This window comes from Thermobia domestica, chromosome 3, assembly GCF_964235325.1.
Source record: "Thermobia domestica chromosome 3, izTheDome1.hap1.1, whole genome shotgun sequence".
Lineage (NCBI taxonomy): Eukaryota > Metazoa > Arthropoda > Insecta > Zygentoma > Lepismatidae > Thermobia > Thermobia domestica.
The window spans coordinates 60,895,437-60,922,197 of NC_137456.1; the positions used below are offsets into that span (position 1 = coordinate 60,895,437).

Sequence of the window (26,761 nt, forward strand, 5' to 3'; positions counted from 1 at the left end):
TAACTCATCACTATAGGAATAGTACAATGATAAAGTCGTGTTGTCTCTGATCTGAAGTCGAAACTTAAAGGGAACATCTTATATTGATAGTAGCATTGCCCAATCGAACAATGTGCAATCGATAGAGGAGTTTAAAAAAAAGGTGAGAAATCCAGTTTTACGGGCCGACACCCAGAAACACAGCAGATACAGAGGAAAGAAAGATCTAGAATCATGTGAAGATACCAATGCAAAAGATATATTGACACAGAAAAAAAAAAAACTTCAAAATGATTAAAGTAATCAAAATGACATTTACACAACAGTATAGTAAGCAAACATTGTACCCACAGACATGCTTAATAACATCAAATGCAATGCAGTGTTGCCAATGGAGCACAAAATGAAGTTTTGTTAAATGGCACGGAAAACAAATTATAACATCTAGCAAATCTAATTATGAGTAGAACCATACCTGTGAAGTCGTGATGTACAGAGTTGCCAAAGTTGAGGATAGGCCTATATGAATTTCTATATGAATCTTGGATGTAGAAGAGTACATACAGTACACGATTCGAACTAGCTAAAACCAAAATATCAGTAATCCGTGGTTATAAAAATTTAAAAGATTATTTTCATTATTCTTATATAATTCTGCAGTGTTTTATCCAGTCTCCTCGGTTTTGGAGGGGGGAATCTGAAGTTCTAGGGGGGAGTCCATTAAAAATGTGGAAAGTAACCATGTCACTATTTGGTCACTATGATCCAACTGTGCAGTAAATTAGATGAGAAGTTTACACTTTGTTGTACGGGAAATTTCGTTCTTGAACATGAAATATGCTACCATTAGAAAGTCACTTTACAATTGAGGGGGTGAGCGCAACAGTGGTCTAACCCACATTTTTAAAAGTGGAGAAAAATCAAGTTAAAAACATGTGTTTTTTTGTATATACAATGTATATATCTACAATGTATGACACATTCAACCATTTGATATACTGCTTTTGGTATACTGTACGAAAAAACAGATGTGTTTAACTTAATTTTTCTCCATTTTTAAAAATGTGGGTTAGATCATTGTTGCGCTCAGTCCCTCAATTTGAAATTTTCTTTCTTTCTTTTTCTTTCTTTTTTTTTTTTCAGATTGTGCGTATAACATCGAATATATAGAAGTACACTTATGTCCAAAATTGTTGTCGCATGTCTTTAGAAATTACATAAATAGAAATAACTCTCTTTCTTGTGATAGAAAATGTCATATTTCTTCTTCGAAATAAGCAGAAAAACAATACACATATTTCCAAAAAATATTTCAATAAAAAATTAAGAAATAAGCAAGTTATAATTAAAAAAAAGAAATCTCCGAAACTTTCATCGAAAAATTCTAAGTTCCATTTTCGTAAACGTGGCAAACGCGCAGCGAAATTTACAAAGAGGGAGGGAATTTTATGCTTTGTTAGAAATACAACGTAAATCTGTCATAAGGTTAGTTACTATACATGTGGCACAGCTCTAACAATCATTGCTATTAAGCATTTTACATTTAAACAAAGGACTAAATAGAAATAAGCTACAAAATGTGCGAAGCGATCAGGCATTTTGTGTTAGTGGTTTCGTTACCTGCGTCTGCCAAGGTGCGTTCCTTACCCTGCCTTTGTAGAGTAGTTGGTTAAAGCTTCTTCTTTACATACTTTATTTTTCCACGATCATCACTTCGAATCCCATACCCTATAGTAATTTTTTTCTTTTCTTTTTTTCTTTTTTTTTAGGAAAGCTTGATTCTGTGAATTCCTTAAGGAACAATGTTTTGTTCTAATAATGCTCGTTAGTATTATTCTCTTCATTCTAGTTTATTTGAATATTTCCAAATAATTTAAAATTATGTCTTTAAAAACATTAAAACTGTCGAGAATTTTATAAAAAGCGGAAGCTTCATTTATAACCATTTTCATAACCGAAATGAGAAACTTACAAATAGTGGAATTTTAATTAACACATGACTAAACTTTCGTAAAACAGTAATTAAATAAAACATTTACTCCGCATAGTTTCTGCAAGTAATATGCAGGTAATAGACAAATAATGAACGTAAACTATTAGATGTCGATTAAAAATTAGTAGGGATAGTTCTAAAGCCAAGTAGAAAATTCTCTCTGTTTCATGAAAATAATGAACATTTTACAAAAATAATGGTATTTTTGCTATATCGGAAATGTGTTTAGTAAATAAATAAATAAATAAAATACAATTATATAATTCAATCACTCTTACTCGATAGCTTGAAGAGAAACTGTGTCGGCCGCGATCCTTCGGTTTTCTTCGTAGCACACGAAGGGACACCAAGTTGATCCGAACCAAGGGAAAGGATGTAGAAAGAAATAGTGGCACGCTACAGAACGGCATGATATGTGTGAATGGTCACGGCAGTGACACGGACGGATCATGGCAGGGGAATGACATGGGCATGATACACTATGTGTGAATTGATCTTTAACTGAAAACTGGCACATTCAGTGCACGAGGGAGTCAAGTTCACTTTTGATATTTTAGACATGTTTTATCTTTAAGATCTCTACTTGAATCTCCTTTCAGAGCGCATAAGGTTCAAAGATTCATGTTCAGAAATTGTTAAAAATGCAAAGTACATCTGTCATAATGTTAATTACTATACATATGGGTGGGAGACCCGGGTTCGATTCCCGGCGGGAGCTCATGTGGTTCGGATTCCACGTTAATCAGTAGGTCCACGTCTCATATAGCCTCGCTGCTGAAAGGGACGCTAAACTAAAATCAACTAACTCAACTATACATATGGAATAGCTCTAATAATGATATTAAGCATTTTACATGTAAACAAAGGAATAAACAGAAATAAGCTACAAAATATGCGAAACGATCATGCATTTTGTGTTAGTGGCTTTCTTATATGCGTCTGCGAAGTAGTTCTCTCTTAACTTACCTTTGTAGAGTAGTTATTTAGCGCTTGCTCTTTATACTTTATTTTTCCATAACCATCAGTACAAATCACATACCCTACAGTCTTTTTTTTTTTTTTTTTTTTTTTTTAAGAAACGCTTGTTCTCTCTATTCGTTATAGTGTTTTCCAACAAGTAGTAGGGTGATTTGTTAAAGCATGATTTAGTGCCCCCCATTTTTTTCGATGATCATTAGTTCCAGCTCCGTACCTACAGTATTTTTAAAATTTTGTTCGCGAGATTTCGTTATACAACTCTCTTCCATTAATAAAAGGTATTTGATATTATTCTTTTTATGTTAGTAATTTAAATATGGGCAAACAATTCAAATTTTTGCCTTTAAACGTGTTAAAATTATCAAGAGTTTTACAAAAAGTAGCAGCTTCATTGTCATAACGCGAAAATGAAACTTTAATAAAACTTAATCAACATATCATTAATTTTAATAAAACAATACTTTCGTTTTTTTTTTTTATCACGAAGGGGCTAAACCATGGCTATACAAAGGATGGCCAAGAATTTCGCATGTGGGTCATACTCCTCTATTGGGACAAGTGTCATCTTACTTTTCAAAAGGAGTTTATAAACAAAATTTAATCTGCCTATTTTAAGAGTTTCGGAAGATACTATATTTTTTATCACAAATTTGGAGCCGATTTCTCCCTTAGGATACCGATTCTAATGAAAGCAATATGATAAAAAAGAAAACTGATTCGACTATCTTCGAAGTCATTATCCGTGATGAAAGTGATGAGTACAAACTATTTCTCCCGGGGGAGAATTTCAATACACAGGGTAAAAGTAGCACTGCAAAAGTACTGGTTTCTTCGGAAGTTTGGACGGGAGTGGTAAGAATTTTATTGGTACCAGGAGAAAATGTGCTCCTGTGCTACCCCCTGATATCATCAGTACGTGGTAATGAGGCAATCAACATCAACTTAATTTTTACAAATTGCTCTTTCTCCTTTTAGAAGCCAAGCTATCCTAAACGCTGGAATAAGTCTTCACTTACTTCATTGACGAATTTATATAAGTAGATTCAAGTCCCTAATGACGGACTTGCAGGATACACTATTTTATCATGTATTTTGAATCTCCTTCCGCTTTAGGATATATATTTTGGCGACAGTGAGGTGGTGAAATCACGACTCTAGCCAAATGATTTAGCGTGGGAGACCTGGGTTCGATTCCCGGAGGGAGCTCATGTGGCTCGAATTCCACATTAATCAGTAGGTCGCGTCTCATATAGCCTCGCTGTTGAAAGGGACTTTAAACTCAAAATCAACTCAACTCTAGCCAAGTGATTCTGATTTTCAAAAATTCGTTTTACATAGTTCAGCGTTTACCTATGATCAGGAGACAGAAAACTTCGATTCATATTTATATGTTGAGAAAGTATTATATAAATTACCTTTATACCTTTTCCTGTAGATGCTGAATATTCGAAAACTCGATTACACCGATCACACCGATTACACCGATTACACCGATTTTAGTGAAGAGTTTATATATCAAACTTCATCTATATAACATGAGGGACTTTGGAGATACTTTATTTATAGGTTAAATTTTAAAATTCCATTTCCCCCCTAGGATGCAAATTTTAACAAAACATTGACAAAACGACACTGCTAATTATGTTCAGAAAACCATTTAAATAAACTAAAAAATGAAGCAACCACCCCTTTTCGTATAATTTGTTTATATGTGTTATCGAGGTATATTTAATAAACTAGTAATCGTGGAGCAATCAATTAGTGTGCATTCACTAAATGTTCACGTTTGGTGATGATCAGCAGTTCAAATCCGGCATACTAGTTTTTTTTATTTATTATTATGTTCACATTTTGTTAGTGATATTTTGTTAAACAACTCTCTTTTAATCCAGCGTGGGAGGCCCGGGTTCGATTCCCTTTGGGAGCTCATGTGGTTCGAATTTCACGTTAATCAGTAAGTCCACGTCTTATATGGTCTCGCCGCTGAACGGGACGTTAAACTCAACTCAACAATCTCTTTTAATCCAAGAAATATTTCTCAATATTACTAATTTAATGCTATTCAATTTGAATATACCCTACAATTCAAAGCAAGTATAATTCAAACTTTTATATTTATCAAATATTACAATTAGCAAGATTTCAATAAAAAGAAGGAACTTGATTGTCACAACCTGAAAATGAAACTTTAATAAAAGTTTTCCTATTTATTGTGCTACTATATTTGTTGTATAATTTTGCAGTACAAATTAATTTAAATATTCTAGAAAAAGTAACTACATTTGTTAATTCCTTTTGTACACAATGCTGTGATAAATCGTTACATTACTACATAAACAAGTATGAAAGTATCAAAATTATTTTATCGAAAATTTCTTCTAATTCAATGCAGAATATTTTAATATCATCATTCAATGTTTTGTTGCATAAAAATGACCATAATAGGATTGCTTTTTTTGTTTACTCTACATATGCACTGCAAGTTATACGTAAATGTAGTTGAAATAATTAATATAATATAAAAATATATATCAATTGGCGATTTAAAAAAGTGTTGGTCAATATGAAGATCTACAAGTATCATTTTATGCGAAGTTGTCTAATATATATGTGAAATTAAAATTAAATATTTTTAAAGACAGCACTCCAAGTTAGTTTGTTTGATTGTAAATGTAATATTTAAAAAAAAAAAAAAAAAAAAAAAAAACGCTTAATACTCTTTGATGAGGGTGAAAAGGCGACGTGAATAAGTTTTCGGTTTGATGGCTGATCTTGAGTTAGTCGTCTCTTCGAGCACTGAGGCTATACGAGACGTAGATCTACAGCTTAATGTGGGTTCCAAAACACATGCGCTCTCACCGGGAATCCGAACTGGATCTTTTGCGTCGAAAAGGCGTACGTGAACCTTATAATCACGAAGGAACAGTTTTCACTTCAAGGAGAAATCCCAATCGGAGGTGACTTGAAAGAGTTTATTTCGGAAGAAAGATTAAATATTTGCATGAACTTCAGAATGGTTAACTTTTTCAGGTCTAAAAAACCTATTTAGTTGCGTTTGAACTTTTGGAAATGTCATTTTGAAGGTAGATAGAGTCTTGAGTGTGTGTGTTTTATAATGTATTTTACAGTGACCTTATTGTTTCTCATAGTCATTCTCTGAAATGAAGTTTTTAAAGTGGCAATTATAGTTGAAATCTTTTATTTTAAGGTATATGTATGAAATTAAGTTAGAAATCCCCCTTCAGTAGTGTTTGAAGGATTGATCTTAAACGCTTCATACTTAACACGTTATCTTTCACCCAGTGCTTCTTCCGGACAAGCTCTGACAGTGTCCCCCCTTCCCGTAATACTGACAAGGAGAAGGCAGAGTTTGGTAAGTGAACTTCGGAGCCATTTTTTGGGAGGTGGTAGTGCACATTTAAAGAGTTAATATTACAAACTGGGAGAGCGCAATGGCCAAAAATAACGGAGAAAAACCGTCTTAAAGTTTTCTACTCGCCGCATATATCGTACGACGTACGAAATTACCAATTGACGGTGTGGCAGAGTGAGTAAAATCTGTAACTCGTGTGTAAAGTGGCCCAGGTTTGATTCCTGTTTAAGTCACACATCTGTTTTCTTTCTTCAACCAATAAAGTAGGCATTTGTAACTATAAGTAAAATATTAATTCATCGTAAGTTTATAATGAATAAAACAATAGAAATTTTCAAATCACTTGTAAAATCTTTCAATGTTCCATGTTAACTGGCAAACCAAATTTAATCTATTCCGTAAATATTCTGATATCACGAGTTATATTATGGTTACGACCAGTGGCATATTTGCGATTTTATTTCGGAGGGAGGGCTTTGCCAACTTTAGTCCTGGAAATGTGAAAATTCTCGAAGATATTTCATTTACTTTAATATAGTAAATAATATTTCGGGGGGCTTAAGCCCGGAAGCGCCCTTAATAAATACGCCACTGGTTACGACAGTCGTGTAATAAATGTTCTTGACGCTTCGTGCCTACATATGTTGACAATGTACGAATTACAAAGGAGTTGAGGGGGAAATCCCCTTTGCTACTACTGGATGTTGCTATAACCAAAGGAGATTTCCTCCTCATTCCCCTTGTAATTCGCACACTGTCTACAGATGTAAACACGAAGCGTCAAGAACATTTTTTACGCAACGACTGCGGTAACAATAATATTTACGGAATAGATTAAATTTTGTTTCTACCGTAGTTAAAATGGAACATTGAAAGATTTTACAAGTGATTTGAAAATTTCTATTGTTTTATTCATTATAAACATATAATGAATTAATATTTTACTTATAGTTACAAATGGCTACTTTATTGGTTGAAACAAAAAAAAATGTATGACTCGAACAGAAATTGAATTCGGAACCCTTTACGCATGAGTCAAAGATTTTCCTCACTTTGCCACGCCGACACTTGGTAAATGTGTCGTATAATTTATGCAGCGAGTAGAAAAATTTAAGACTGTTTTTCTCCGTTATTTTTGGCCATTGCGCTCTCCCAGTTTGCAATATTTAATCTTTAAATGTGCATTAACAACTCGCAAAATGTGGCCCCGAAGTTCACTTACCAAAGTCTGCCTTCTCTTGTGAGTGTGCCCCCCCACCCGGAACATAAATTCTGAAAGAAACAGTGCTTTCACCGAATACTGATTTTTGTTTCTAATCTTGTAGACATATCTGCTGAGGTGGTAGTCATAATTTACGTTTTAGCGAAATATTTCTGAATAGAATTTCATTCAGACAAAGGATGACTTCAAATCTATACTTCGTACACATTATGGATTACAGAGGATACCTAGTACTTTGCCGTACTATGTGAAATATGTCGAACAATTGTTCGTAAGGAGAGTGCACAAGAAAGTAAAAAAAGCAGTGTTATCTTTAGATTTGTATTCAAAACTTTAAATTGAAAAATAATTCGTTGAGCATTGAGACAATTTTAAACAAATTCAAAATACTTTGATGGATTCCTAATTGTAATTCTTAATTCAGAAATCTGAGGACGTCTATATTCTAAGTGACGAAAATACCAGAGTTTCTTGTCTAACGAGTTAATTGGCTTCCTAGCGTAATTCTTTATTTATTTTCTGTACACGAAAATACATAGATTAATACCTATGATACTAATCAAAGAAACTTCTTTCTGACGTAACAAGCAATTATTATAACCACACTTATTTCTAATTTAATATGATGTATAACTCTTGTTATAGATGTTATATCAGCTTGAGAGTTTATACTGTAAAAGTTATAGGAAGAGAGTCCTTAGCTATCTGGTGATTAGGCTGCTCTAGAGTGTATTAACTGCTAAGGGGTGCGGGATTAAGCATTGTTCTATTGTTAAATTATTATTTATTATTTAACACTATTTTGAAGAGGGAACATAATTAAATTAACTCTCGCAGAAAATAATAAATAATTGTTTACGGAACGGGACGTTAAACTTAAAGTCAACTCAACCCATCTCCATTTCAAGTTTGGTTATGAATACGAATTTGCTTTAAATCACTTGCAAAGAAAATACAATTTTCGACTATTGCATTTTCCTTTTTTATCAGTCAATAATGAAGTCCTATGTTTTCAATGCAAGAGACGTCTTCTGAATAATGCCAAACAATGGTAGTAATAAGGTATCTCTCTTGTATATAATTTTTAATTACGAAGGAATGTTACGTATGAAATTTTGGCGGTTTGGCAGCAATTGTGCAAGGAATTGGTAGGCGTAACCGCTAGTGAGAGGCTAGAGTAGAGGTAGCATTTCGGCTTTACGTACTGAGTGTTGTGAGATCGAATCCCACTCAACGAAAGATTAATTTTTTAAAAAATATATTTCGATGATTGCATCACAATTTTTTCTGCATGCTTAATCACATATTCACATAACATTTTATGGATGAAATGTAGCCCTTAAAAGGGCTGTTTGAAACTAAATGATGTCCAATGACCACCTGCTTCAACAACCGCTAACATTCGACGAGACATTCTTTCTATTATTCGACGGACATAGCCCGTGCCATTCGTAGCAAGATCTTCCCAAGCATTAACGACCGAATCCCAGAGGCCATTGGAATTTCTAGGAACTTCATTAGCCCATTTCTCCCTCAAACACCTCTTTACCTCTGCCCAGACATTTTCTATTGGGTTAAGATCTGCTCCGCGTGGAGGCCAATTGATTACCTCTACATCCTCTGCCAGCCACTCTTGGACAACTCGTGACATATGGACAGGTGACCGATCGTGTTGAAAGTGGATTGCTCCCTCAGGATAACGTTCGCGAACAGATGGCAGCATAATATTCTCCAAGATGAACTTATACTGCGCACCTGTAAGACGCCCATCAATCCTGTGAAGATATCCAAATCCATCTGCAGAGATCCAGCCCCAGACAGCCACTGATATGCGTCCGCTGGAACGCTTGTGCCATATGTATCGAGGATCGAACCTGGAATCTCTCTCACGAAAGACATAGACTGGTCCATCATTTGCAGAAGAAAATATACATTCATCGCTGAAAATGACACTTGTCCAGTTCCGATGCATATTTTCATCTGCAAATTGACGTCGTCGTCTGATGTGTTCCGCAGAAAGAAATTCCTTAATGGCTGCACGCCGAGCGAAGATATTAGCCTTCCTGAGTCGCCTAATAGCTGTTTGACGTGATCCAGGAAAGTCAGCGGCTTGTCGCAGTTGACGCGAATTTGAATGGGGGAGTTTCCTTGGCTTGTTCAACCAGACGACGGCCTTGCTCGCTTGTGGTAACTCGCCGTCTCCCATTACTACGACGACGAATTGTTTCCCCGGTAACACGATATCTGTGTGCCCACCGCTGACCTGTTCTAGGATGAATGCCTACATGTTCCGCGGCTTGCTTAGCGCTGTAACCTTCGTCAAGAAGCGTTATGAAACGAATTCTTGCTTCCTCCATGACGCCTACCACTCAAATGTAAGTGAATGTCTATCTAAAAGAAATCCCATGTATTACGTGGCATTTACTAGACACGAACTCCATTTTATCGAATTTTGATTGGTTGTCATATCAGATATTTGGTAGTGTGAATTGAGTCCTTACTTAATAGCCCTACAGTATCACACGAATCACAGCCAGAGGCGTTTTCTTTCAGCTTTACCTTTGAATGTGCATAATGTAACTTGTATTCTCTAGGCGTTTCAATAACCAAACACACTTAACTTCAGAACTAGTAACAGTATATATGTATATCCCTCAGTTTCATTCAATGACATCTAGAATACTTCTTACAGCACCGAGGTTATATAAGACGTAGACTTACAGACTAGCGTTTAATTTGAACAAATACACATTCACCGATAATCGAATCAGGCCCGTATCCAGGGGGTCTAGGGGGGCCGGTCCTCCCTAAATTTTAGCTGCCCCCTAAAAGTTTCACGGTAGGCTTGCAAATGAACTATAATATGGTGATGAACTATAATATGGTTGGATTGGGCCTCCCCTAACTTCAGCCGGAACTCCTTTACATTTTTGGGCTGGCTACCGGCCTGAATCGAATCCAAAAAGCCCCCATTCCTTTCACAAGGATACCCCTTAGCCGCAAGTAAACGCAAAATTCCTTTAAATTATATATACCTGAACCACTTTAAATCACATATAGATCCTATTTCATTCATTTTTAATTTTCTTCGTAACAATAAATCCTATTTAATGTAGGGATGTATACAATTTACCGGTAAAATAAGTACAACTGAAATAGGAAATAGCGATGGCCAATTCCAGAATTTTTGCTTCCCGGAATCCGGAAAGTAAAATCGGAAACATTCTAGATTTCGGAAAATTCCGATTTTGGAAAAAAATCGGAATTCGGAAAAATTCCGGATTTCAGTAAAATCCCGATGTCGGAAAAATTTCGTATTTTTTCCGAAATCCGGAATATTTCTAAATTCCGGAATTATTCAGACATCGAAATTTTTCCGAAATACGGAAAGTAAACTTACCGATTCCGGAAAATAAATTTTCCGGATTCCGAATCGCGAAAAATTTTGGCCATCGCTAGGAAAGAGTAGGCTGTAATCTATAGGTATATCAAGGGTGCATTTCGCGCTTGTGTTTTAACCTGCATCTGATTGCTTCAGAGAAAAACGTCTAATTTCTACATTTATTTCTTTAATAGCAAAGATGTCCGTTCATTGTACGGGAAAAGTAGTTTTATTTGAAAAATATTTTGAAGGTTGTTTGGACCTTCTTCCTCCTCTCAGAATGCATATTTGAATTAAAGTGAACTGATGAAAACTAAGCTCGACTCAAGTGCTTACTATGTGCACAAATTCATTTCAAATGGTTGAGTCGTTTTTCGTGGTGAAACAGAAAATATCGATGCAATTTTATACTGTTTATTGAGAAAACATAAAGGAATAATGCGCTTCCTCCTAAAAGCGAAATTTTCGAAAACTTTGGCTCTTGTGTCCATCGAGTTTTAACAAAGAGTTTATATACCAGATTCCATATTCCAATCATTTGGGGTTCGTGATATACTATATATATATATATATATTTTTTTTTTTTTTTTGCATAATTTTTAAACCGACTATCCCCCTAGAGCATTTTAATGAAATTGACATGACAAAAGCAATGTCGAGTTAACTGTTCATAACTTCAATTTAAACACTTAAGAAATTTTCCTATCATGATGAGACTATTGTATTCGAATGCGAAAAAAGTCATGGTAGAAATTGCTTCTTCCCTACGTGAAAACGGAATTGTTCAAAATACTAGAACGAGTGCCTATATATTTTAAATTAGGAATATATACGATGACTTTCATATTCTTAACTTAAAGATCTCGTAAGATACTTTATTTTTATGTATACTTTGGATCATGTTGCCCTCCTTAGTATATGTGTCCGTCCTTATTAAAGTAAAATAAATAAATAAATGAATAAAACATTGAGGTGGAAGACAGTGCTAACTATGCTTAGCTATTATCATGTTACCTTCATTAAAATATGTTTGCTAGAAGATTAGAGATATTCAAAATGTATGCCAAAAATATATCTTGGAAATCACTCATGTTTAACAGATGAAACTCAGTATATAAGTTCCTTATTAAATCTAAGCTAGTATGAGTCCCAGCGCTTTCGAACATTTTGATTTATGGGTATGAGGATATCAATTTCCATATTATTCTAGTTTCCCATAGTCCGTTCATAAAATAACCAAAATGTGAAAATGGTTACATCGTTTAAAATGAATTTGTGACTTGCGTCTACCTGAGTTTTTATCATCTCACTTTAATTCATAGAGGCATCCTAATAGGGGAAGAGTCCCCAAATATACCTTTCAAATAGGTTCCATACATCTAATCTTCCCGTGACAAGAACCGGCATTTCAACTAGTATATTGCGTAAATGAAATCAACCTTGACTATATCGTCGAAACGTAAAAATAAAAGAAGAATTTTAGGAATGATCCAAAAAATGAATCAAAAGATTGCGATCTTGGCCAAGAATTAATTTCTGAATCAAGGGCACAAAATTTTTGAATGGTCCCTAAATCAAGTGTTCGTATTTTCGACGGAATAAGCACATTACACTGAGTTATGTGATAGTTTGGGTTTGGCTACACTAAGGAGCATTATTAGAACAAAACATTATTCCTTAAGGAATTCACAGAATCAAGCTTTCCTTAAAAGAAAAGAAAAGAAAAGAAAAAAGTTACTATAGGGTATGGGATTCGAAGTGATGATCGTGGAAAAATAAAGTATGTAAAGAAGAAGCTTTAACCAACTACTCTACAAAGGCAGGGTAAGAAATGCACCTTGGCAGACGCAGGTAACGAAACCACTAACACAAAATGCCTGATCGCTTCGCACATTTTGTAGCTTATTTCTATTTAGTCCTTTGTTTAAATGTAAAATGCTTAATAGCAATGATTGTTAGAGCTGTGCCACATGTATAGTAACTAACCTTATGACAGATTTACGTTGTATTTCTAACAAAGCATAAAATTCCCTCCCTCTTTGTAAATTTCGCTGCGCGTTTGCCACGTTTACGAAAATGGAACTTAGAATTTTCCAATGAAAGTTTCGGAGATTTCTTTTTTTTAATTATAACTTGCTTATTTCTTAATTTTTTATTGAAATATTTTTTGGAAATATGTGTTTTGTTTTTCTGCTTATTTCGAAGAAGAAATATGACATTTTCTATCACAAGAAAGAGAGTTATTTCTATTTATGTAATTTCTAAAGACATGCGACAACAATTTTGGACACAAGTGTACATTGCTCCATCATTCTTTTTGCCTCGCAATCACGACTACCTTACTAAGAGCCTTATTATGAGTTTCGCTTTGTTCATGTTATAAAAGTTTATCTCTTGGATTTCAATTTGTGAAACCTTTCGTTATGAAAGTACTATCAGAACCTTTTGGAAGTGGTCTGTCTTTATAATTTATACTAAGTACTGAACAAAAAGCACTACCATTGTCTACTGTCTAGTGGCAAAAGCAACGTGTGAGTTCTTTTCCTCTTTAAACACGACATATTATCATCAACGTTCTAGTCGATTAAATTTCGGATACTTCAAACAACTCTATGATAAAGAAATATAACGCTCCAAGCATTACACTGCAAAGAAGCTCAAAGGGGGTGCAGTGGGTCAATAGTAGAGCATTCTTGGGATGGGACGCTGAGGGGGAGAGAAAATTTTCGGGGACTTCTATTTTCTGTATACCGAAAAGGGTTGTTTTATATTGCTTGTCCTACATTGTAATACAATATGTGTGGGCAGCGCAGACGTAGCAACCAGGGACGGATGCTTTCCTCCTTTTTTCTCTCTCTGGCGTCGCCATTGCCCCATTAACACATTTATTTAAATAGTCGAGAAGCTTTCTTGAGGCAGAACACTGAACGATAGGTCTACAATGAATATTCATTTGTTATGAGTAAGAATATATATATATATATATATATATATATATATAAACACATTTATTTCCTACAAAATCATATCCGTGCAAGAAAAAGTTAAACATAAGCAGCTTTTCGCATCTTGATATACTATTATAAGCAGTTGAGCATGGATTATCTCTTTTGAAGTATAAATAATTAAATTTAAGTGAAATTGTATTCTCCGTTTTTAGCTGTTTCACTGTTCTTGCTTTGTTAACCATCTTTTAGTGTGTATTTTATTAATGGATTTGTGTTGTAAAAATAGACTAAATTCACCTTTTCATTAATCTGACTGGTTACGTTTCGCTTTCGTAATCATTCCAGATCTACTTTTATGCCTTTTGCCATTACATGCTACAAAGATTTTGCGAAAATATTTGCAAGTAAAAAAAAAAAGAAGAAGAAGAAAACCAGAAATACAGAAAAAAATATTTTATGCTTCAAATAGCAACTGATTTTGCACATTCCTTAATTATTTTCTCACTTTTATGTACAGGTACATTACTTGTCTACCCACGCATAACATATAATAACTTTGAAAATAATTTGCAAACACGTAGACTTCGTTTTTTAACATAACATTTTCGCAATCATTTTGCGAAGAAATAATACTTTATTGTCATTAAAGTGTTTTAATTTAACATTCAGAAGAAAAAAAAAGTGAATGCCTCAGAACATTATATTTTATAGTTTTTGCTTGAAAACATGTGATGCTGTAGCGCGAAGAGGTGCTTTTAAAATGAATCATAATTAGCTCTTAATTTTCTTGTTTAGCTGGTTCGAAGCAGATCATAAAACTATGTATGGAAATAATCTGTTCGTTTCCAGGAATAACTGTGAAAATTAACAATAATTTTGAAAAATGTACAGAAGGGAAGAAAATTTTATGATTAATCACAGTTTTGATCTTTTTCATTCTTTCTTCTTATTCTTTTGTCAAATTCAGTTTTCAAGATTTTAAAAATAATCTCATTTTTGACGATGCCGTTTCTTTTTATTATTATTATGTTAGAGATATAATAAACCACATTACAGTGGTTCGAATTCCACGTTAAAGCTTAAACTGTAAGTTCACGACTTATATAGCATAGATACTGCAGAAGAACGCAAATCTTTAAAAATAAATAAATAAATAAATAATAAATCAATCTTGTCATAGTATTGGGTAATTGCCGAAACATTTAGTTACAATAGAGAATATGTGGATAAAGTTTTATAAACTTACTGGGCTTCTCCAAAACATATGTATCATTTCTTATTGTAAGATTAGTAATAAAGTATGGCGTCGTCCTATTTGCGACAGTCTTAGGTGCGACAGGGACTGTTAACTGTCCTATGAGCGTCCGATCCGATCTGTTAACTGGCCTATGAGTCACCAATTCGTTCATACTAAGATAATAGAAGATAAGGTTCCCTCTTCTTTAACTTGTTTCACGCTAGTGTGATTTAGAACCTAACAAAATGTACTATGAAAAATTTACGTTCCTAAATGTCTCATTTCAAAAACACAGTGTATCCGAAGAAATTATTACACAAGTTACAAATCTCTCGTACGACTTAACAGTTCAAACAGCTATAAGGGATTATATCAGATTGCTACAGGACAAACTTTTATGTTAAATCAAAACAAGGGGAAAGGCTAATTAAGCAATTAGTTTACGTTTTGGTAGCTTACAACAAGGCGGGAGGTAGTTTGTAGGGTTTGTTAAGTTTTTGGATTGTTTAGAGTGTACTGCATTGTAATTGGTGGGATGGGTTGGGAATAGCCAATCAAATGTAAGGGATCTCAAAAACTGGCTTTTACTATTGAAATGTTTTAAAGGCTGCGGTGGTTCAATGGTAGAACCAAAATCTGTGAGTAGAATCTCTGTTGAAGTGAACAAGAGCCAAAATAGGGCTGGGAAGTGTGGGCGAAAACCAAAGCTATCGCTAAGAGGTATCAGAAAACTAAAAAGATTGGCTCTGGGAAACAGAAGTGCAACTTCTAATAGACTCAAGCATAAAAATGGCTGAGTATAGCGCAGACATTTGGCCTGAAAGTGTTCGAAGGATTCTTTGTGTCGAGGGAATAAAAGCACATGGTCAAGAAAGAAAACAAAAATTAGAGTCTACTCCAATCATGGCAAAGAAGCGACTCGAATGGCCACGAGGCCTAGAATATTGGATTGCTGATGATTGGAGAATAGTGTGTTTCAGTGATGAATCATGTATCTTTGTGTATGTGCGACGTTGACCTGGGAGGAATTCAAGTTGGAATGTCTTTGATAAACCGTGAAGCATCCTACTTCAGTCATGGTCTGGAGTGTGATCTCTGTCTTCGGGCCTGGAAGACTGTATATAGTAGAGAGGACAATGAAGCACGACCAATACCTACAAGTTCTTCAAGAAGAACTGCTTTCCCAGACTGCACTCTGGTTTGAGGACGTACAATTCATCTTTATGCATAGTGGAGCCCCCCATATCGCCGGGCCAAAGCTGTGACAAAATTCTTCGAGGACAACGAAATTAGTGTTCTTCCGTGGCCAGGCACTAGTCCTGATATGAACCCGATTGAAAACTTTTGGAGCTTCATGAAAGAAAAGCTAGAGAAAAAGCACATTAGAACCAAACTTCAATTGATCAAGGAGATCAATAATTTGTGGTGTCACGATGCTGAATTGAAGGCAAAATGTGCTAAACTCGTACATAGGATGCCACAAAGGATAAAAGACTTAATAAAGAAAAAGGGATTTCATAAGAAATATTAATTTTTGTGTAAGAGATAATTTTCTTGTAAGTATTCCATTTCATTTTTTGTTTCCAATTTAGATATACACACTTCCGGGAATCGAACTCGGGTCTCACGTGCCAAAGGTGCGTACGCTAACCGCTTAGCCAAGGAGGAGCTCAACTGAATGTTGACTCTAATAATTTGAACATATCTGTAGTACACTTATTGCTACCTGGAGCGATATTCATTCATAACCCACATTCCAATTCGAACATACATACTGCTGAGGTATGAGATTTATCCTAGTTCTAGGTACTAAGTTGGGATGTTTGCGAGAAATACAACAATGAAATATCATAAATCAAATTTAAATAGTTTTCATAGAGTTTAATTCAGAGTGTGATTTTAAGTATCTGTTAGTGAGTTGTCTTACACATTGAGAAAAGCGTAACACAAATAGCTTTCTCTAACACAAACCTGGTAGACCTGATGATGATGAATATTCCAGTAACGTGCTTTTGATTATTGTCCAGCTTAGTGGCGGCTTTAGAGAGTAGACCGCGTAGGCACGGGCCTACTCCAAAATTTTAAAAGTATATAAACACTAAAATATACAATAAAAAGTAAATATATTTTCTACTATTTATATTAATTATAGATAATTGCTTAACAAATAGCATCAACCACTACTGTAAAAGTAATTTCCTACTGTCATTAATCAATCAAAGGTGTATACGTATCCATAAGCGAGGAAGCGGGCCTAACCCAAATTAAAATCCTAAAGCCGTCCCTGGTTCAGCCCCAATCCTGATTTAATCTTGATTGGTGGCGGATTATTATCTCAGAGACGAAGCTATGGTGGCTAGCGATCCTTTACGAGTCCTGTCTTGAGTACCTTCCATTTAAACTTGAAATGAAGACTGTTTAAATCGAGGTCTGATAAACTAAGAGTACAGAACTTTAGTTAGGTCCATGATGAGAACGGTCTTGTGTCATTTCCTTTCTGAGTACAATTGGATTCCATCTTTAAAATGAGGCTACCTACAATTTTATATCAGGATCTTTGCTGAGCTTGGTAATCAAAAAGCTCGTGGACGTAACGTAAAGCCTTGCACTGTAATAAAACTTTTCCAAGTCCGGGTTCCAGAAGTTCAGAACAAATTCCCTCATTTAGGAAGTATGAAGTAAGAAGGGTCTGTGCCAGCTTTCTGTAGTGAGTTCTATTATATAAGTGAAGCTATCATCAGCGCAGGAGACTAATTCACAGACATGATTATATATCAGAATGCTTACATCTTTATTACATTCTTCACATACAATTGTTTACGAGTAAACTTAGTTCCGTATTCGTGTACTAGTATATTACTGCATTGATTATCATACACTTAATAGGAATAAATAACTTATCTAGTATGTAAGTTGTAATATAGTAAAATCCGTTGATTGTTGTCTAACCTTGTAATTATGTTTCTCTTTTCAGGTAAATACTTTCTATGTCTAGGATTCATTGTCGAGTTTTATATGTATGTTTGTCCGTAGTACGTGAGTACATGGTTAAAATTCATATTTATCTATTTATTATATTATGAAATAGTAAAACTAATGTAATAGTAAAATAACTTACTATTTTATTCGAACGCTTTGAGGAGTAATTCTTAAATATAAAAAATTTGTTCATCAATAATTAATTTCATATTTCCATAGATACTGACTAATTGAGAAATCTGATCGTTCGTGGCATCTCATGAATGTTCCTACAACATCTGCTATCTCATAGGTAGGTTCGAAATTGAATCTCGAACTATGTATCTGAAACCACTTATCTAGTGTGTTCTGATCTACTCCAGCTCTAAAAATAGCAACTATGCTGTCTTTTGCTTTAACTGAGAACATGATAGCAAATCATAACATTAAATGAACGGATTTAAAAAAAAAAATCCACACGCTTTACGAACGATCAAATAAGGCTTTTTATCCCTTATGGGCGCTGTACTTCAGCGACCTCTCAGTGAAGTTGTTGCCGAAGACTGACTGTATTTTAAAAATATTAATATGTTTCAGTAAAGCAATCGGAAATGACCTATTGGACTCTTTAATTTCCTTTTGCTAAAAATATAAATGTTTGTTTCTTTCCAAACTAGTTTCTCCTTTCTATGAAAAATATTTTCCTAACTTGTCCAGGTTTTAATTTCTCTAAAATTTTGAAGATTCAACTAATGAATATTATCATTACGAAATCGTGTTTGTTCCGGTATTTTTACGTTTTGATTTTCAAAAATGGGAAGATTAGGATTTAGTCTAATCACGATGGAGGTTTTGGAGCTCCAGTGTCTCGACTCGCTGGCCAAATCAAAACACGAAAACAAGATTTAAGTTCTTCATAACCTTGGTATTGCATTTCTATCATTTTCTAAACTTATTCCTAGTCAATATACTCGTATACCAACCTGTATATTATTCAGTATTTAATAAATTCTTAGTTTTATTCATGTCTTAAAATGCATAAATCTACCTTCCTGACCAAGTTGTTATTGCCGCTCTACTTTATTTTAAAATTAAATTTTCTTCTCAGTTTTGTATGCCATGAAGACATAAAGAAGCATTTCAGCTGAGCTGCTCCGTTTGCTTCCCTTTTCCCATCATTCCTTTGTTTTGTTAGAAACTATGCCTTAATCATACATTCTTTGTCTGGTCATTGATATTGAAGTAGACGAATTCAGCATAAAGCTGTTATAGTCAGTTATGAGAAAATTACTTCTTGTTTAAAAGCAATCCTTTAAACTATGATAATCCTTTAAGTGATAATGAAATAAAAAAATAAAATATTCCTTAATCTATATGCACTATATACACATAATATAACGATCCTAGGTTTCAAATTCTAATTTTTCTTTAACTTAATTTTTAAGAAAACATCCGAGATTGAATTTTTCTTAAAGATATGTGCATAAACTGATAAATCTTAAGAGAATCATTTCAGGTGATATTGAGAAATTTGATCGTTCGTGCCATCTCATGAATGTTCCTACAGCATCTGCTATCTGATAGGTAGGTTCGAAATGGAATCTCGAACTATGTATCTGAAACTACTTATCTAAAGTGTGTTCTGGTATATTTCAGCTCTAAAAATAGCAACTATAGCTACTGTCATTTCCTTTAACTGAGAACATTATACCAGATTCTAAAATTCCACAAGATTTCTCAGTGTCCCTAGAAATTTTATTTTGCGCTCAAATTTGATTGTAATGCCTATATCTCTAGTTGTAATTTCAACTGCAAACTGCTTAGATCTATTGAATAATTTTTTCCCTGATTTCATTTTCAACCGAATTGTTGTATTTCGGAGATTAATCTATCAAATTATCTAATACACAAGCATGCAACTTAAAGTACCTGATTTTTTATTCAGGCCTCGCTTGTTTACCATCACTTCTCACAATTGGGTAATGCAAAATTTTAGCAATATTCATAGTGCTGTTATGATCTAACTTACTTCTAGTTACTAGTAAATAATTTAATTACAATTCTCTTAATATTAGTATCTCTGGGTTTAATATTCTAAACCATCTTAAAATTTCTTAGTCACCAATCAAAGGTGGGCGGGTTTGGGTTTTAAAATATCTGTACTTGCAGGTTGAAATTGTCTTGAGACCGATAAAAATAAAAATCTGTAAGCCTCATAGTAGGTATTCTCCAACTTTGTTGAGAGTTATTGGCTAGAGCTGTTGAAATAACTATACTTAAGCACTGTAGAACTATTTTTTTTCTGGGATCGAACAGTGGCGTAAGCCACGCAACAAGCTTCCATCGTGCTGCGAACTTTGAATACTACTTTCTCTCTATAAATTCGGAATCGAGAACTCCAGTTCTCCGCCATACTGAGATACGAGATTTATCTTAGTTCTACATACATTCTAAGTTGGAGCCTATGCAAGAAGTAGGCCTACAACAATGAAACTTCATAAATTTAAAAGAGTTTTAATAGAGATTAATTTAGAGTGCGAATTTAAGTGTTTGTTAGTGAATTGTCTTATGCACTGGGAAAAGCCTAACACAACAGATTTCTCTGACATATAATTGGTAGATCCTGATGATGATGAATATTCCAGTTTTCGTGCTTTTGATTATTGTTCGACTCCAATCCTGATGTAGTCTTGATTGGCGACAGATTATTATCTCAGAGACGAAGTAATGATGGCTAGTAATCCTTTACTAGTCCTGCAACGATTATGTCGAACACCTTCCGTTTCGGCGATGTTAAATTTGAAATGAATATTGTTTAAATCAAAGTCTGATAAACGAAGAGTGCAGAACTTTAGTTATGTTCGTCATGACAATGGACATAGATCTTGTTTCGTTTCTTTTCTGAGTACCACTGGACTTCATTTTTATAATTACCTAAGATTTTGTATCAAGATCTTTGCTGAGGTTGATAATCTAAATGCTTGTGGACGTGACGTAAAACCACATGCTGTAATAAAACTTTTCCGAGTCCAGGTTCCAGAACTTCAGAACGAATTTCGGAATTTAGGAAGTAAGAACTATGTTTGTGCCAGCTTTCTGTAATGAATTCTATTATGCAAGGAAAGTTGTCATCAGCGCATAAGACGAATTCACAGACATGATTGTTTACATCAAGACTCAATTCTTCACATACAATTGTTTACAAGTGAACCTAGTTCGTAAACTTATACCACTAAAATGAAAATTAGATTTGACTCTAAATAAACTCTAAGGTTAAGACTACCACTCAAAGAAAAGAAGTATTTGTTTTTGGAAGCAACGATTTGGGCTATTCCTTAACTAAAGTCTTAATTATTTAAAGTTTAGAGTCTAATTCTTTCCTTTTCATATGAAAATTGGTTAGTATTGTAACTCTTAAGTTTATTTCTTTTACTAATGTACTATGCTAATGTGCTAATGTACATGCGTATTAGAAGCATTATATTTACAATTTCTAATGAAATGAAAATTTTTAGTTTAACATTTCACGTCTGTGTCCTTTAGTCTAAAAGGAGACGGTTGATTAATGAAAGTGAATGGTTGTGAAATTATTCTTTTTATGCTTTCCCTCCGGGAATCGAACCCACGACCACCTGTGCCAGAGATATTTACAAAAAAGTTTTAACAGAACTGAATGATTTATATAAATATACTAGCATCATTTACCCGCTTCGATGGGTTAAATTAAGAAAAAATTGGAACATATTTCGTTAATCAGTCACTTTTTACTATTAGTTACTAAAGCACTCTTTGACATCAATCATGCTCAATGATTTTTATATATTTCCCCTCCCCTCCCATGTTGCAGAACACGACATTGGAAGTATCATTGTTCATCTCAGCGACCCCGAAAACTATTAATTCGGCACTGATATTCGTAATTTTGACCCATTTTTTATATATCTCCCTCTCTCCCTCTCGTAAGCTGCGGGGCTGAATTTGGATTTGAGCAGCATCGGAAGTGTAATGTTCATCTCAGCAACCCAGAAAACTATAGATTCGACAGTAATATTGGCCACTTTCGATGATTTTGAAATGTCTCTCTCCTCCTCCTCCCTTAAGTTACACCGTCAAGATGATATGACAGAAATCATCCCAGGTTCGAACTTCATCTAGGTTGAAAATTTGATCGAGAGCGATCAGCTTATTGAAAGAATCATTAAGTTTATATATATATATCCCTTCCCTCCCCCTCCCCTAAGTCATACCGTCAAAGTGAAATGATAAAAATACATCTCAGGCCAGAACCTCATCTATGTTGAAAATTTGATCAAGATCGGAGGGGTGGTTCAAGAGTGATGAAGTCACAAAGACAGTCACTTTTATTTTTATTTTTTACATATATATCTCTCCCTCCCTCCACCTTCCTTACGTTGCACCGTCAAACTTAAATGATAAAAATTATCCCAGGCCCGAACGTCATCTAAGTTTAGAATTTGATTGAGATCGGTTAGGTGGTTCAAGAGCTAAGTTTTATTTATCTTTATACATAAATCTCCTGTCCTCCCTCCCCTAAGTTCTACCATCAAAGTGAAAATACAAAAAAAAAAAAAAAAAAAAAAAAAAACTTTCCAGGCCCGAATCTCATCTATGTGGAAAATTTGATCGAGATTGTTGGGGTGGTTCAAGAGTTATTTTTATTTATTTTTATATATCTCTCTCCTTCCCTCCCCTTCCCTCCCCTCCAACTTCTACCGTCAAAGTGATATGATAAAAACCACCCCAGGTCCGAACTTCTTCCATGTTGAAAATTTGATTAATATTGATCGGTTAGTTTAAGGGTGATGAAGTCTCAAAGACGGTCACTTTCATTTTTTTACGCGTACATACAAGGCATATCCGGAAAGTAAGTACCGTTTTGAAAAAAATATAGTAAACATGTTTTTTTGAAAAAAATTATTGTCACAAGATAGAGCATATCTTACACTACTTTTCCACATAGTTTCCACCGTTGTTGAGGCACTTGTCGTAGCGGTGAATCAACTTATCTAGTCCTTCCTCATAGAATGATGCCGCCAGTGAGTTTGACACTATATGCCGCCAGTGATGAGAACCATTGCTGCACAGCGAGTTTCACTTCGTCGGGAATTCGCCTGAAAGCAGTCATAGTAAAACGTCGGTTTCTACGGATTTTTTCATCGATTTTGCTCACCAAGTAATCGTTGACAACAATAGGCCGATCACTCCGGAGCTCATTAAACATTATTAGTCCGGACATTAGTTCGACCCTCATTAAACATCCTTACCCACTTTCTCACCATTCCATCAGTCATTGCGTTTTCACCATAAACATCTTTAATTTGACGATGAATTTCTGTCGGTTTCACATTGTTTGCGTTTAAAAATTGAATTACCGAACGAATCTCACAGTTGGCGGGATCGTCAATTGTCTTAGACATTTTAGTCTCGGTTCAGACGTGCAGAAAAGTCTGTTGCGGGCCCGCAACAGAAAACTCTGTTGCGGACCCGCGCGAGCCGGAAATACATTGGTTCTTATCATTCATGCCACACGTGCAGACTTTCCCGCACGACTCTGCTGCGGGCCCGCAACGGGCAAAAATTGAGTTGCGAGGACTGCTGGCTCGCAGCGAGTCCGCACAGGTGTTGCGGGTCGGAAAACCATTGCTGGCAATGAGGCAAGCCACACGTGCAGACTTTCCCGCGCCCACAGAAATGGAAAGCGAAGAACTGAATGAAGAACTATTCATTAACGAAATACAAAAATATCACGAGATATGGAATTTAAAGTGCGAAATGTATAAGGATAGAAATTAAAAACGGGATGCATAGAATAAGGTGTGTGAAACCTCATGTGAGAAATCTAATGAAAAAACAGAAGGAAAAAAAATAGCATTGGTATGTATTATTATTACTTTTCAATGTGAAAATCTAATATTCATGTAGTGTTTACATTTGATTTTCGTTTAGCGTCCCTTTCCAGCAGAGACGCTATGAATACTTTTTTTTTTTTTTTTTTTGTGATAACAATAGACAACAAATACGCTTGGGGAAAAAGCCTTTATTGTTAATGCAGTTTCTTTGATGAGATTTCTTGTCACTCACTCCGGAATGAACCGACTGTTTATAACGTACGTTGCATTATACTTTAGGTCAAGGCAAGGGCGCCCATCAGGGGGGCGAGGTGGGGCGTTTCCCCCTCCCCCTAAGAGGAAATTGTACTTGGGAATATCGAAAACCCAATAGAATTTTTACATTAGTTGCACCAAAAAATGAAACTATATTTGAAAAGTCGCTTATATTTGCCCCCCCCCCTCCTTGAAAACCACAACATTGGCGCTCTTGGGTCGAGGTCACGTATTATATAGCTTCTGTGCTCAAAAGGGACGCTAAAGTCCAAAACAACCATCAACATAATAGCAGAACAGAAAAGAAAGAAATAAAAGATCGTTTTTCGGCTGACAATTGTTGTCTTTATTTGATAATGTACTAAATTAAAAAAAAAAAAAAAAAAAGAGTTAACACGAAAATTGTTGAACATCAGGATACTCATGTGGTTAAAAAATATAAAAAGCATGCTCGAGATGTAACAGAAATATTTTTGTTTCTCGTGCAATTGATAATATTGTGCACGTCGTTGTTATTCTAGAGATAACAGCTGAATGTTTTCTTACATAAAGAACAACTTAAACAAAGTTGTCTTGCCATGGAACTCTACCTATGTCGCTTACAAAATAATCAGCCCATCTGTTTCTGCTTCCGTTTGCTGCGTTGCCTCCTTTTGGTGTGCTACACGTATTGGGGATTTCCTCAAAACCTTCTATCGTTAAATGTCACAATTATAAAAATGTTTCCTTTTTCTCATCTTAGAAATGGATTGTTCGGAAACACTAAATCCATTATTTTTATTTAAGAGTTCACATTAAGAATTTCACATCTTCAATCTAAGCAAGTCCTATACTTTCTCAATATATAACGGGAAATGTCACTACTATAGGAATGAAATGAAATCCTTGAGTTTTACGTCGCACGATTATACCGGGTGGACTAAAGGAAATAATGATGATGATGATAAATGAATGAAATGGTGGAATGAATAAAGTGGGAGGAAACGGGAGAACCCCGAGAAAACTCACGCACACGGTGCTTCACGCACCACAAAGCTCACTTGACGCAAGCGGGGATCGAACCAGAGGTGAACACTCTATCACTGAGCCACCGGACCCCACTACTATAGAAATCTCCCATCTTCCCTTCAAGAGAAAATTTTTAAAGACGCTGAAACCTGTGCTCCATTATTTTTAATATGAGTTTACATGCCGAATTTTAGATCTCTAACTGAAGCGAATCCTCACATTCGGTAATTTGTGAATAAATAAAGGGAAATTTTACTATTATTGAAACGCCCTCTCTTGAGCGGGATATTCGGGAAGTCTCAAATAAATGTCTCATTTTTAATTTAAAGCCACCAACTATGTCAAAAAATCGAAATTAGTCACGCAATTGTTAAACTACGCCAGTGGCCGCTAATAACGTCTGAAAATGTCTATGAATAGGTCTCCGAATGTATAACTTTCTGTGCTCTTACAAACGATAATTAGTTAACATAATTAACTTACCTTAATGTAACACCCAGAGCTCCTCCGTGGCTAAGCGGTTAGCGTACCCGCCTTTGGCGTGGGAGGCGCGGGTTTGATTCTCGTTGGGAGCTCATGTGGTTCGGATTCCACGTTAATCAGTAGGTCCACGTCTCATATAGCCTCGCTGCTGAACGGGATGTTAAAAATCAAAATCAACTCATTAATGTAACAGCCAACATTTCAATTGGTGGTATCGCAAGTCTCATGAAAGTATCTTCTGCTGTAATTTTATCACTTATTTTCGATAAGAGTTCATCAAATGAAGTGATGTTCATGCGAAAATAATTAAAGGTCTTTTCTTCGTCATTGCGCAAATCAATAAACATGGAAGAAAATTCACCTTTAAGCAGTCGTGAGCTTATATACGGATGAACCCAGTATCGTCTCTGTTTCTTCCAGAGGATTTTATTGGCTAAGTATTAAAAAAAAAGCACGTTTTCTTCTTTCAATTTCCATCTTCATTCAACTGCAGCTGAAAATAAAATTAGCTGTTTTCTATGTCTATGTGAAGTGGTTGGGCTGAGACGCCCGCACGAGTCTGCTGCGGGCCCGCAGCAGATTTTTCTGCACGTCTGAACTGGTTGATCTTTGACGCCCGCACGAGTCTGCTGAGAGTCTGTTGCGGGCCCGCAACAGACTTTTCTGCACGTCTGAACCGAGCCTTAAACTTGCACTGTAAACAGACAACACTACGTAAAGCAACCAAAATGGCGTCAGTTAAGAGCAGACGAACAAGGACGACTAGAGCGCATGCGCGGAATTCCGATTGCAGCGCAGCAGCGGCGGGAATGCGAAACGGTACTTTCTTTCCGGATACGCCTCGTATATATATATATATATATATATATATATATATATATATATATATATATATATATATATATATATATATATATATATCCCTCCACCTCCTCCCCTACGTTGCACCGTAAAAGTGAAATGACGTAAACATCCCAGGCCCGAACCTTATCTATGTTGAAAGTTTGATCGAGATCGGTCTGGTGATTCAAGAGTTATTAAGTTTTAATTAATTTCTTATATTTTCCCTCCTCCC

At 35.1% G+C, this 26,761-nt stretch overlaps 1 protein-coding gene across 1 annotated transcript in view; it reads left to right on the forward strand.

Annotated features, from left to right (window-relative positions):
* LOC145680428 (degenerin-like protein unc-105) overlaps nt 1-26,761 on the forward strand; it is a 553,540-nt gene that overhangs the window by 221,714 nt on the left and 305,065 nt on the right. Inside the window, exon 2 of the mRNA XM_081750948.1 lies at nt 18,087-18,148. The gene's annotated coding sequence lies outside the window, so the exon portion shown is untranslated. The remainder of the gene's footprint in view (nt 1-18,086; nt 18,149-26,761) is intronic.